The 12,033-nt window shown below is 41.5% G+C and overlaps 1 protein-coding gene across 4 annotated transcripts in view; it reads left to right on the top strand.

The window, feature by feature from the left end:
- The window catches only part of LOC122811704 (retinol dehydrogenase 7-like), a 335,956-nt gene that overhangs the window by 193,841 nt on the left and 130,082 nt on the right, over positions 1-12,033 (top strand). For 2 of the 4 annotated variants that reach the window (XM_044083722.1, XM_044083723.1), the window contains exon 2: positions 2,154-2,266. The exons of the other annotated variants lie outside the window; for them this stretch is intronic. The gene's annotated coding sequence lies outside the window, so the exon portion shown is untranslated. The remainder of the gene's footprint in view (positions 1-2,153; positions 2,267-12,033) is intronic. 4 annotated transcript variants of the gene reach the window in all.

Raw genomic sequence — 12,033 nt, 5'->3', positions numbered from 1 at the left:
AGTTTTTTATATGTTTGTACAAGAATGAAGGTTCTTACATATTTATATTTTTTATTAAATTGTGTGTTGAATGAGCCAGAGAGTTGTATATTTGTTTTATTTCACTTCTGTATATGTGTTAGTTCCTCCTAGATTGCAGTACATAAATGCACAGACATGTAGGAACAGTCACATTTTCTACAATTCACAACATGCAGGTTGCTGCCTCAAATGTTTGTCTCCTGAATTAATAGCATTATTGGAGTGATTTCACAGGTGTGCGTGATTCTTCACAGTATGTCCCAATTTTTTACATGTGTGTACATTGCCGTTACAACTTCATCATAGATATATGTCACTAAAAGGGTTAAAATTATTTAACCTGTGTGTATGCTCTCACATCATTCATAAGTGCATGTAAATTATTTCCATTTTCACACACAGCTGAGGAGCAGTGTCTGGTTAAATGACTTGCTCAGAATCACACAGTTAGCCAATGGAGGCTGAGGGAATCAAACCTTGCACATCTCAACCACAGGAAACAGCTTGCTAATCCTCTAAGCCACTTTCCAGGCTACATTTTTTTCTGACCATGTCTCAGACAATTTATAGTGGAAACAATACATATTTTTATACCTGAAGTATTGTAAACATTCTGATACAAAACATGCTTTCCTTATACAAATTTAGCTGTGAGATATTTTATGGTTACACATGGCAACAACTGAAAATAAAAGTCCCTTTCTGGAGTGCACAGGGCAGCAGTTTGAGAGATGAGTACATTTTTAAATGATAGGTGGGTGGTGGTGGGGGCAACAGCTTAAGTTTAGGTAAAAAGTTATAAAATTATTGATACCCAGCTGATATGAAATTCACGCAATATATATGCAATGTCCCCTAATGTATTTGCTTTCATTGCCAGTTTTACCTCAGCTCACTACTTTCATTTTATATGTATCACATTTACTCCTCTTTACACTGTAGCTTTGTCCCTCTTACCTCCTTTTGTCAGCTTTTCTTTTTATAATGTAGATGCATGCTCACGTGGTCAGAATTAATTCAAATGTTATCAATAATTTTTATTAGTGATGTGTGTACAATAATTTGTATATATATAACTACATATTGCTCGCTCTGCCTCTCAGTTATACAATTCAGTTTGCCCTTGCCTTATATCGTACCATATGTGTTCACTTACTAAGGTTGAGTTTGTTTACAATCTGTTGTTTTTACTGTGTGCTTGAGCCTGTACCAAAACATGGCCACTAACGGGTGTTCTGGCAATTAACAGCTGCTGCTTGGCTTGTAGGGCTGCTTAGTGACTTTCATATTCGATGAGCAGTACTGCTTGTTGCTCAAAGACAAGTGAACATGTAGGTTTAGCGTGATATGCACATGTTTGTTAATGATTCACCAGGATAGTCTAATTCCCATAGCCAAATAGAATGTTGCTGTGTATGTTTAGAAATGTGTTACAATTTGCATTCCTGTTGCTGAGCTGTAGCTGAAAATTTCTTGTAACTCTCTATACCAAATAAGTGTGCATAAATACAGATCTGAAGTAGTTAACTTCATTTTATCTGCAACCTGTGGGTATTCGGATCCATATCGGATCCGAGCCGGCAACATTTCAAGCATCTGCTCCGAGCTCCAAGCTCCTCCCCCTTACCCATAACCCATCACCATCTCCTACCTTCCCTCAGATCTCGTTTGCTGCTTCGTGCATCAGCATTGTGATCTCTGTAGCTCCAAGTGTTGGGTGTTAGTAAATGACTTTGGTCAAACTTTTTTTGCTCTTTATAGTGTGTGATCATTTAGTTCTCTTTACCTCCCCCTTTTCTCTGTTCGTCGGTTTTATACAAAAAAAAAAGGTTTGTGATAAAGTTGTATAGTAAGGCCTTCTCTTCCCCTTAGGTGTGTGTATGTGTCTGTCTGTGTTAGAATGCTGGTTTTAAGTAGGTTGGCTGTGTGTGTTAGTAGTATGGCTGATCAGCCAAAGCCTATTTTTAAAAAAATGCAGAGTGTGGCCATAAGCTTTCACCAGCCGATGGCCATACTTTGTGTGTTATTTGCCTGGGTATTTTTTTAGTAATCGGGTTGCTCATGCTTCAGGAGCGATACCAAAACTAATTCAGCCAGTTAATGCAGCCTCTCCTTCTTTTTTGCCTTATCAGAAGAAATTTCTACCGCAGGCAAGAGGAAGATCCAACAGCAGAGGTCCACGAAAAAGAAAATACTCAGGAGAGAGATTTGCACAGAACAGGAGAACAAGACACTGACTACTTTGGTATTTAACTTTTCTAAATTTGTACTTGATGATTCACACGTTAGCCTACTGAATAGAGGGCTAAATTTTATTCCAGCTACATCAGCGACATTAAGTGAAACTCTCATAGATTTGAGACTTTTTTGCCGACAAATCAGCCTAAAGCTATTATTCTCTGATATGACTGATGTTTCTAATGTTAGTTCACAATCATTACAATTCAGACGTAAAAGTTCCTTTACACCAGCAATGCTCTCACAAATTGAATGTTTTCTTAAGATATGTGAATGTGATTATTATAGCCTTTTTTCTAAACCTAATAAGAAAGGAAGGTTTTATAACTTAACGCAGTTGGAATCTGAGTCCTTACATAACTTAACACACAACCATGATATTACTGTAAAACCAGCAGATAAGGGGGGGGTAGTATTGTTGAATACATTGGACTATGAAATTAATATGCTGAATATGTTATCGGATGAAGCTACGTATAAAGAAATAGTTCAAAGTGATGTGAATAATGTTATACGTGGTGTGACTGACACATTATACGATCTTTTGATGTGTCGTCAGATTAGTCCAGAGATTTTTGACTATTTCTCAATAAAGCATCCAGTAACACCTATGATCAAGGGAATACCCAAGATACACAAAAACATTCTTCCCATCCCAATGAGACCCATTGTATCAGGGGAGAATTGGGTAACCTCTAACATCTCTACTTTTCTTGAACACACATTGAGACCTGTTGTGAACCAGTTTTCACCCATCTTGAAAGACACTTACCAGTTACTAGAGAGTTTAAGCACTCTAGCACTGGATAAAATAGAGCATAAATATCTACTTATTACCCTAGACATGAAAAACTTATTCACATCTATACCAAATGATATAGGTATACAGTCAATTCGAGAACTATTAGTTAATGAAACAAGTTTTAGCAATGATAGGATTATTTTGATATGTCAGCTACTTGAATTGGTACTTTACAATAATGTTTTTTTATTTGGTGATAGATTTTTTTTGCAAAAGTGGGGGGTAGCCATGGGCACCCCCTGCGCCAACACATACGCAAATCTAGTGGTTTATTGGTGGGAGAAAACCTATTTGTTCAAAAATTAGATGTTCAAGTTTGTAAAATTTTACAAACGTTTTGTAGACGATGTACTTATTATTTGGGAAGGTACACCACAGTCATTTGATCAGTTTCTGATATATCTAGAGACTACCACAACCTTTCTCAGATTTACAAAGGAAAGGTCATTTACAGAAATACATTTTCTAGATGTAACTTTAAAGTTAACAGAAAATGGCACCATCATCCCGTCTTTATATAGAAAACCAGTATGGAAGAACACCATTCTCACATTTGACAGTATGCACCCCAGACATACCTTTTATGGTATAGTTAAAAGTCAATTTGTGAGGATTTTAAGACTATGTAAAGAGCCTGAAAGCTTATTGAAGGAGGCGAACCTTATGGAAACCTTATTTATAAGTAGAGGCTATGAATTTAATATGGTAAGAAACATAAGAAAATATGTTCTGGGTGATAAGGACCTTTTACATACGGAATATATCACTACAACAGATGAACTTACTGAACATACTAGATATAGAGCTATAAACAGGCCATATATTGCTAATAATACAATTAGCTACATTATTAAATATACTAGTGACATCAAGAAAATACAGCAGGTGATTTATAAAAATTGGAATGTTCTCACCATAGACACACACATTAAACAGATAGTAGGCAGTAAACCAAAGTTTTTATATAGAAACAGCAGGAATCTCAAATTTTATGTAATGATTATTCCGATAAGAATGCCTTTAATGTTTTTACACCATTGTCTCAAGGTACTTTTGCATGCAAACAATGTAATAGATGTAGTTATATTACTAGTACTCAGATTTATATACATCCCAATCTTGATTTCGTTTTCGTTCCAAAATTTTATGCCAATTGTAATACATGTAACCTTGTTTATCTTGCTAACTGCATGGTTTGTCAAGCCTTCTATGTGGGCTTGACAAAAAGAAGGTTACAGGATAGAATTTACAACCACCTATACGATATTCATAAGGGTAATGAAACCAATGCGTTAGCAAAACATATGCTAGATCATCCTTTACACAGGTTTTGTTTCAGAGTGTTACAGATAGTACAGCATAACCTTAGAGGAGGAGATTCAGACAATGACTTGGCCTTGGCTGAGTTAAATTGGATCTTAAGGCTTTAGCTCATCTACCTCCAGGCCTTAATAACTATCTGTCTATTAAACCAGCTCTAATTAATAGAAGCTAATGTCCACTTCATACATGAATATTGTTCATAAGTATTAGATTTTTAAGTAACAATAATTTAATTTATATATATTCGTCTAGCATATACATATTGTCTATATTCATTATATGAATTCATTAAGTAACTAATTAATGAATTCATATATATTGTTAATGACTATCTACATACATTTATATATATATATATTATATACAGTTAGTTTTAAATTAAATTACAATAATTTATTTATCCATTTTTATCATTATCATAAGTATTCACATTTTTAATTTTATTATTAACCTAGTTTATATTCAATATAATTAACATATTTGAGATGTTTTTATTGTTACATCTACAAAGTAGACATTAATACATGATTCATAAAATCTAGATAAATATTTGTTGTATATAAATACACATATTTTACTAGTTTTTAATAATATTTAGCAATACAATCTATAGTTTGCATGTAGTACTAATAAACGTATCGCACGATACATAAATTTAGCAGGTGCAGTTTAGTGGAAAATTATTAATCATAAGGAGATATACTCTTGATGAAATAATCTCTGTTATAACTCATTTACACTATTGTTTACTACTTGCATATGCACTTTAAATTTATATTCATAGTACTGTTTCCTTAAGTGATATAAATGCATAATAATGAATTATAGCTGCATATATTGTTTATTAATTGACTGCTAATTGTTTTATTAAGAAATGTTTTCCCGCGTCTATGAGTATTTAATTGCGAGGAATTTGATTTAATGTTATCTGAAGAAGTGTAGGTTGCACTACGCGAAAGCGCTCATCTTCACTTGTGTATTATTAAACTGCATTTGGATTTTATTTGGTGTTCGAGATTCATTATATGACATTGTCGTGGCTAGATCTTCCATTATTTTCTTCATTCATGTGTCTGTCTGTGTTAGAATGCTGGTTTTAAGTAGGTTGGCTGTGTGTGTCAGTAGTATGGCTGATCAGCCAAAGCCTATTTTTAAAAAAATGCACAGAGTGTGGCCATAAGCTTTCACCAGCCGATGGCCATACATTGTGTGTTATTTGCCTGGGTGTTCCCCATCTTTCAGGTTAGTGCAGCATGTGTGCTGGGTTTAACCCTAGGGCCTTAAAAGAACGGAAGGTCAAACTGGTTGTGAAGGGGCCTTCTACCTGTTTCCTCCTTGGATGCATCAGCCTCGGCTCCTCCAGCAGTTGCTCAACCCACCCTCAAGCTGGGAATTACCCTCTCACTAGACTTGTTGAGGGGGAGGCTAAAGGAAAGGACAAGAGGAATAAGGACAGAGATAAGAGAGGGGATAGGCCCCACAAGCAGTCTCCAGAGTGGGAGCTCTTCCCTAGCCCGCCTTCTAAAGTGTCTAGACCTACATCTCCTCAGCTCCACTCCCCGAGGTTCTCCCCAGAGCCAACGGAGCCCTTGGATCTGAGGCCTTCATCTAGGTCATCGCAATGACCAGCCAGATCCGAGTCGGTCGCCTCCTCGTGCTCGACTCGGAGTCTATTGGAGTTGGATATGGACAGGATGATGAGGAGATTTATTTGCACCCAAATCCAGATGGGAGTCTTGCCAGGCCCCTCTCCCTCTGGAGGGGGGACCTCCATGCCCTTCTTTCATCCAATTTCTCCTTCCCCAATCCAGCCTGCAGTTTTGGGGGTTTATGGATCCAAGGATCCTCTGAGCTGGGGGTTTGGCACCGATGGTTCCTCCAACCTCGATGCCAGTGATTACCTTTAGTTCCTTGGATCAGACCAGTTCAGATCCGAGCAACTCTTGGGGCTGAGGACGGCGAGTCAGATCCGAGGTGATGGAGGTGTCTTCGGCTCTGACTTTGTCGGATCTGAGCCATTCCTTCAGAACTCCGGCTACTCCTGCCTCAGCCCCAATCCTCACGGCAGACCCAGGGAGAACTTCCTCCTTGTTGGAGGCTAAGGAAGCATGCTGTCCATTGGCGTGTGACATGGTGGAGAGGGTTATCTCCCTAGGATCAAGACCCCAGCCTATTTCCTCGGATTCTGCCCAGGCTCCCTTGGATTCGACTATGACTCTCTTCAGCTTGACCCAGGAACAGCCCATGCTAGAGGACCCCCAGGCGGTTCCCCTGGAGGAACCCCTTGTGGCTCACGAGCCTTCTTCAGAGAGTCCCACTGAAGAGGGTCCCCGTAAGCACACATGTAAAAGGAAACACCTGGATCCACCGAGTCCTTGACAGAAGACACTGATTTAGATGAAGGAGAAGGTTCCCCAGGTCACCTCCCGAGGATGTCTTCTTTGTAGACATCATGGAGATCCTCCGCCAGAGGGGAAGTTTGTCAGCCCCAAAACCTTCTACAGATGAGTCAGTGTTCCTGGAGGCCTTTGGCATGGGCCAGTCTACATCTTGGGTATCCCCTCCTGTGGATCCCTTAGTGGATCTTATTACCCCGCAGGCATGGAAGGAGCCTGACACCATAGAGCCAATACCAAAATGCCCGGATAGGATTCTCTCTCCACCCTCAGGCAGACAGGCCTGGTACAAAGGATCCCCGGTGGATGCTATGGTGGTTGCAGCAGCCACCAAGAGGTTACTGGCACAGGAGAGTTCCTCAGTCCACCCTTTGGACAAGGAGTCCAGGGCAGTGGATCGATTTGGGAAGCAAGTGTTTTCTTCAGCGACATTTTCCATTTGAGCGTGAAATTATTTGGCACACGTCATACGACTGCAGCAAGACCTAGTCATGGAGTTCGCTGAGTCACCTCCAGAGTCTTTGTCACCAGAGGACAAGCATCTGTTCTCTGAGAAAATGTCGACTCTCAAATCAGTATCAAACACTTTCATGCGTCTCCTTTCACATGCCATGGAAGAAGCGGCGAGGGCGGCTGGGATTAGCATGGCTATGAGGTGACACTCTTGGCTCAGACTGTGTCAATTCGTGGTCCCCTTCAAGGCGTCTTTTATAAATGCTCCCTTTGATGGTTCTTCTCTTTTTGGGAAGACAGTGCGTGACACTCTGGTCCAGCGTGAAAAGGATGGGAAGACTTTGTCTGCCGTCAGAGTCCGCTTCTCTAGCCCTCAAAGATCCTTTTCTAGGAATCAGAGAGGGCAAAAGAAGATGTGGTTCCAAAAATCACAGTTTACCAGGGACTCTCCAGACAACTTGTCCCCTAGAGGCAGATGGAGACAAGACAGACGCCACCCCAGATGCAGAGGGGGGGGGCCAAAGAACATTGGGTCTAGGAAGACCTTCTCGGACAGGCCCATGCAGCAGTCCTGAGGGGTTGCCTGACTGTCCTACTCTGGAGACAGTCGGAGGAAGACTATCATTGCACCCAATGGTTTGGGAGTCCATAACTGTGGGCCGCTGGGTGCTTCAAATAATATCCAGAGGCTACACCATCCCGTTTGTTACCCATCCCGTCCAACCAAAGTGCCTCCCAGATGTCCCACCTGCTCAAAGGGAGGCTGCAGCGCTAGAGATTTCCAATCTGCTTCGCAAATGAGCCATCGAACCAGTCCCCCCAGATCAGTCCAGATCAGAAATTCCGGATGGTCACCCTGCAGTCCATTCTACCTTATTAGATGTGCTTGATAGACCTCCAGGATGCTTACTACCACATCAAGATTTGCAGAAGCTGCAGGAGATTCTTTCACTTCCAGCTGGGAGCCAATCATATCCAGTTCAGAGCTCTACCCTTCAGTCTCACCACAGCGCCCAGGGTGTTTACCAAGGTAATGGCAGTCATAGCAGCTCACTTGAGGCTTCAGGGGATTCAGGTATTTCCTTACCTAGATGACTGGCTCCTCGCTGCTTCCACCAATGGCCAGAGACTCCTTCCTTCATCTTGCAGTCCAGCTAGGGATTAATATTAATGTTTCCAAGTCTCTCTTGGTCCCGGTGAAGATCTTGGACGTTATTGAAAGTCTTCCTAACTCTAGACAGGGTCCAGAGCCTACAGGCCCATATATCAGTGATCCTTGGTTCCAGGCTACCACAGGCGGGTGACGTTCTCTGAGCCCTAGGCTCTATGGCTGCAGCAATCTCAATTCTTCCCTGTGTGTCTTTACATGCGTGTTCTTCAGTGGACTCTGGAAGTACAGTGGTCTTGGCTAGATCTCCCCATGGACTATCCAATTCAAATCAGCAAAGCCTGCAGGGTGTCGCTTCTCTGGTGGCTCCAATCACCAGAGATCTTAGCAGGACAGCCATTCGTTTCACCCACAGCCCAAGCCACAGTGACCACAGACACCTCCCATCTCTGGTTGGGGGGCATTATTTGGGGAGGATGGTCCAAGGCACGTGGTCCCAGACTGAGACCAGATTGCATATCAATGTTCTGGAGATGAGAGCAGTGCTTTTAGCTTTGCAAGCCTTTCACACTGTTCTTCCTTCGGGGATGATTGCAGTTCAGTCAGACAGCATGTCGGTTGTCTGGTACATCAACAAACAGGGGGGAACCAGATCTTACCCTCTCTGTCGCGAGGCCATGAGAGTGTGGGAGTGGGAGATATCCACCAGGTGATTTCTGATTGCAAAGCACATCCTGGGATGGTCCAACACTTTAGCGGACAAATTGAAACAGGCTAGTCTAATGCCATATGAGTGGTCTCTGAAACAATTGATAGCGGAGGAGATCTTCCTTGCATAGGGTCAGCCTTGTTGCAATCTCTTTGCATCTCCTTCCAGTGTGAAGTGCAGCGGGTTCTTTGCTCTGATCCCCTCACCAGGGGATCTCACCAGAGATGCTCTAGTCCATGCTTGGCCTCCTGGGTTATATGCTTATCCTCCGTTACCTTTCATTCTGAAGTTTCTTCAGAAAACTTGCCGACTGGGGTGCAAAGTGATCCTCATTGCCCCATTCTGGCCTCATCAGGTGTGGTTCCCCTTCCCCTGGTCTCATGTTCTAGCTCCTCCTCAGATTCTGGATCCTTGCCCGGACCTCATCTCTCATCCCTCAGGCACTTGTCCACCCAACCTGGACAGCCTCAAGCTGACGGCTTGGTTGCTCCAGTTCCCTTGATTGCCAGGACTCCCAGTCTTTCATCTTCAGTAAAAACTATTCTGGTGGCATCCCATAAGGCCTCCACTAGGAAGATTTACCACAGCAAATGGAAATGATTCTCTATTTGGGCTTCTCAGAGGAACCTAGATCCCTTTACAGCCCCTGTTCCTGCAGTGTTGGATTTTTTAGCCAATATTTTCCAACAAGGGGCTAGTTCCTCCATGGTGAAAGTGCAACTGGCAGCTATCTCAAATTTCCATGGCAGCGTAAACATGAATGCTCTGGCCTCTTCGAGACTGTGTAAGGCTTTTCTTAAAGGCACCTTTCTTTTATATCCCCCGATTAAGGACTCTGTTCCTCCTTGGGACCTTACCTTGGTTCTGCAGGCGTTAGTTGCTCCTCCCTTTGAACCTGCAGCATCAGTAGATTTGAAGTTCATATCTTGGAAGACGGCATTCCTAGTGGCCATTACATCTGCTAGGAGGGTTTCTGAGATTCAAGCATTGTCTGCCATGCCCCCTTACTTAATCTTCCATAAGGACAGGGTCTCGCTCCGCACAAGCCCTTCCTTCTTACCAAAAGTAGCTTCCGAATCTAACATTAACCAGATTATTAACCTGCCTGTTTTCTTTCCAAATTTTCAGAACAAGGGTGAATATAAGCTGCATTTGCTAGATATTCATAGACTGCTTCATTTTTATTTACACAGAACAAAGCCCTTTCGTAAGTCTGACCAGTTATTTGTGTCCTTCTCTAAACCCTTTTTGGGCAAAGCCATCACCAAGGTTTCCTTAGCTAGATGGATTACACAATGTATTTTGCAAATTTATAAAGAAAAAGGTCTGTCCCTGCCTGGTCCTGTTAAAGCTCATTCTATCAGCTCTATGGTGACTTCTGCTGCCTTTTGGTCTAGGGTTTCACTGGATGATATTTGTGCGACAGTAACTTGGGCAAGGTCACATACCTTCATTTCTCATTATAAATTGGATTTGATCTCCAGAGGGAGAGCATCCTTTGGCTCTGCGGTGCTCAAGAATATCCTTCCATGAGGGCCTCCCAGGATTTTAGTAGCTGGGGACTCTGTCCCACAGGTTGCAGATAAAATGAAGTTAACTACTTCAGATAAAGAAGTTATGTACTCACCATAACTTTCCATCTGAGTAGTTATAATTCATTTTTCTGCAACCGTCCTGCCCTCCTTCCCCCGAACCTATTAAATGTTTGTAATAAAACTGAGTTGCGGATTGATTGAGTAGTGGCAAACTCGATCTGAGGGAAGGTAGGAGATGGTTATGGGTAAGGGGGAGGAGCTTGGAGCTCGGAGCAGATGCTTGAAAAGTTGCCGGCTCATATCCGATATGGATCCGAATATCAACAGGTTGCAGAAAAATGAAGTGTAACTACTCAGATGGAACGTTATGGTGAGTACATAACTTCTTTTTATATTCTAAGTAGCCCAAAGTATCACTAAAATTCTAGAGTACAAACTAAATTTGAGGAGGCAAGTGACTTTAAGATATTTGTTTTCTGGTCAAAAAACTTACATATTATTTAGTTAAAATGCTACATACCTTTGAATTATTATGTTAAACTATGCAACCACAGACTGTTAGAGCAGTTCTGCAGTCTCTTAATTAATGCCAGTTATGAAGAAATTGCACAGTTTGTAAAGAAAGGGAATCCCCTCTAGTCAAGCATTTTCCTAATCTCTTCCTGTACTTTCTCCAGCTCATACTTATGCAATAACCCACGGATGGGTGTGGGTACTGCTGTATTTACCCACGGCTGGTGTGGTGTGGTCACGAGGGTGAAGCCTGATTGACCAAAGAAAGGCAACCATGGGTAAACCCAGCATTGCCCACACCTAGCTGTGGGTTATTGCTATTATACAATGACATTATTTAAGAAAAAAAATACTTACTTTTCTTAAATAATGTCATTGTATAATGACTTTCTGCTACCCACATGCAGGTATCATGGGGCATTTCTGATGTACTGCTCATGCGTAAGGGTCGTATTACCATACTTATGCAGTACATCAGTGCTGTGCAGAGGTAGCAACAGTGAAAGGAAGCTCTCCTTTGCTTTTTTTAAGCTATCTCGCTATGTTAAACTTGTTTAACATAGCGAGATTAAAGCAACGGAGATCTTCCTTTCTCCATTGCTACCTCTGGACAAGAAAAAAAAATCAGGGGATATACTAATGGAAAAAGTCCGGGCGATCAGACCTTTTTCCATTAGTATATTCTTGGATTTACAATGGGCCCGCTGGTTGGGCTGGCCAATCAGCGTGCTCGTTTTTGAATGTTTATGGCTAGTCATTGTGTAATTCCTGTTTTGCAATACCTGTACTGTATTACAGACGATTATTAACATGCAATACTTTATATTACTCAACCAGCCATTTCCCCCCTCAGTACTTTTGTTAAAACCATTTTCTCTATTTAGCTGTGTTATCACATTCTTGTCTCTGTCGATGTAAACAAATACAGGTTCATT

Source organism: Protopterus annectens, chromosome 9.part0 (genome assembly GCF_019279795.1).
Source record: "Protopterus annectens isolate FY-2018-M chromosome 9.part0, PAN1.0, whole genome shotgun sequence".
NCBI lineage: Eukaryota > Metazoa > Chordata > Ceratodontiformes > Protopteridae > Protopterus > Protopterus annectens.
This window is presented reverse-complemented; position numbering and strand designations above follow the sequence as displayed.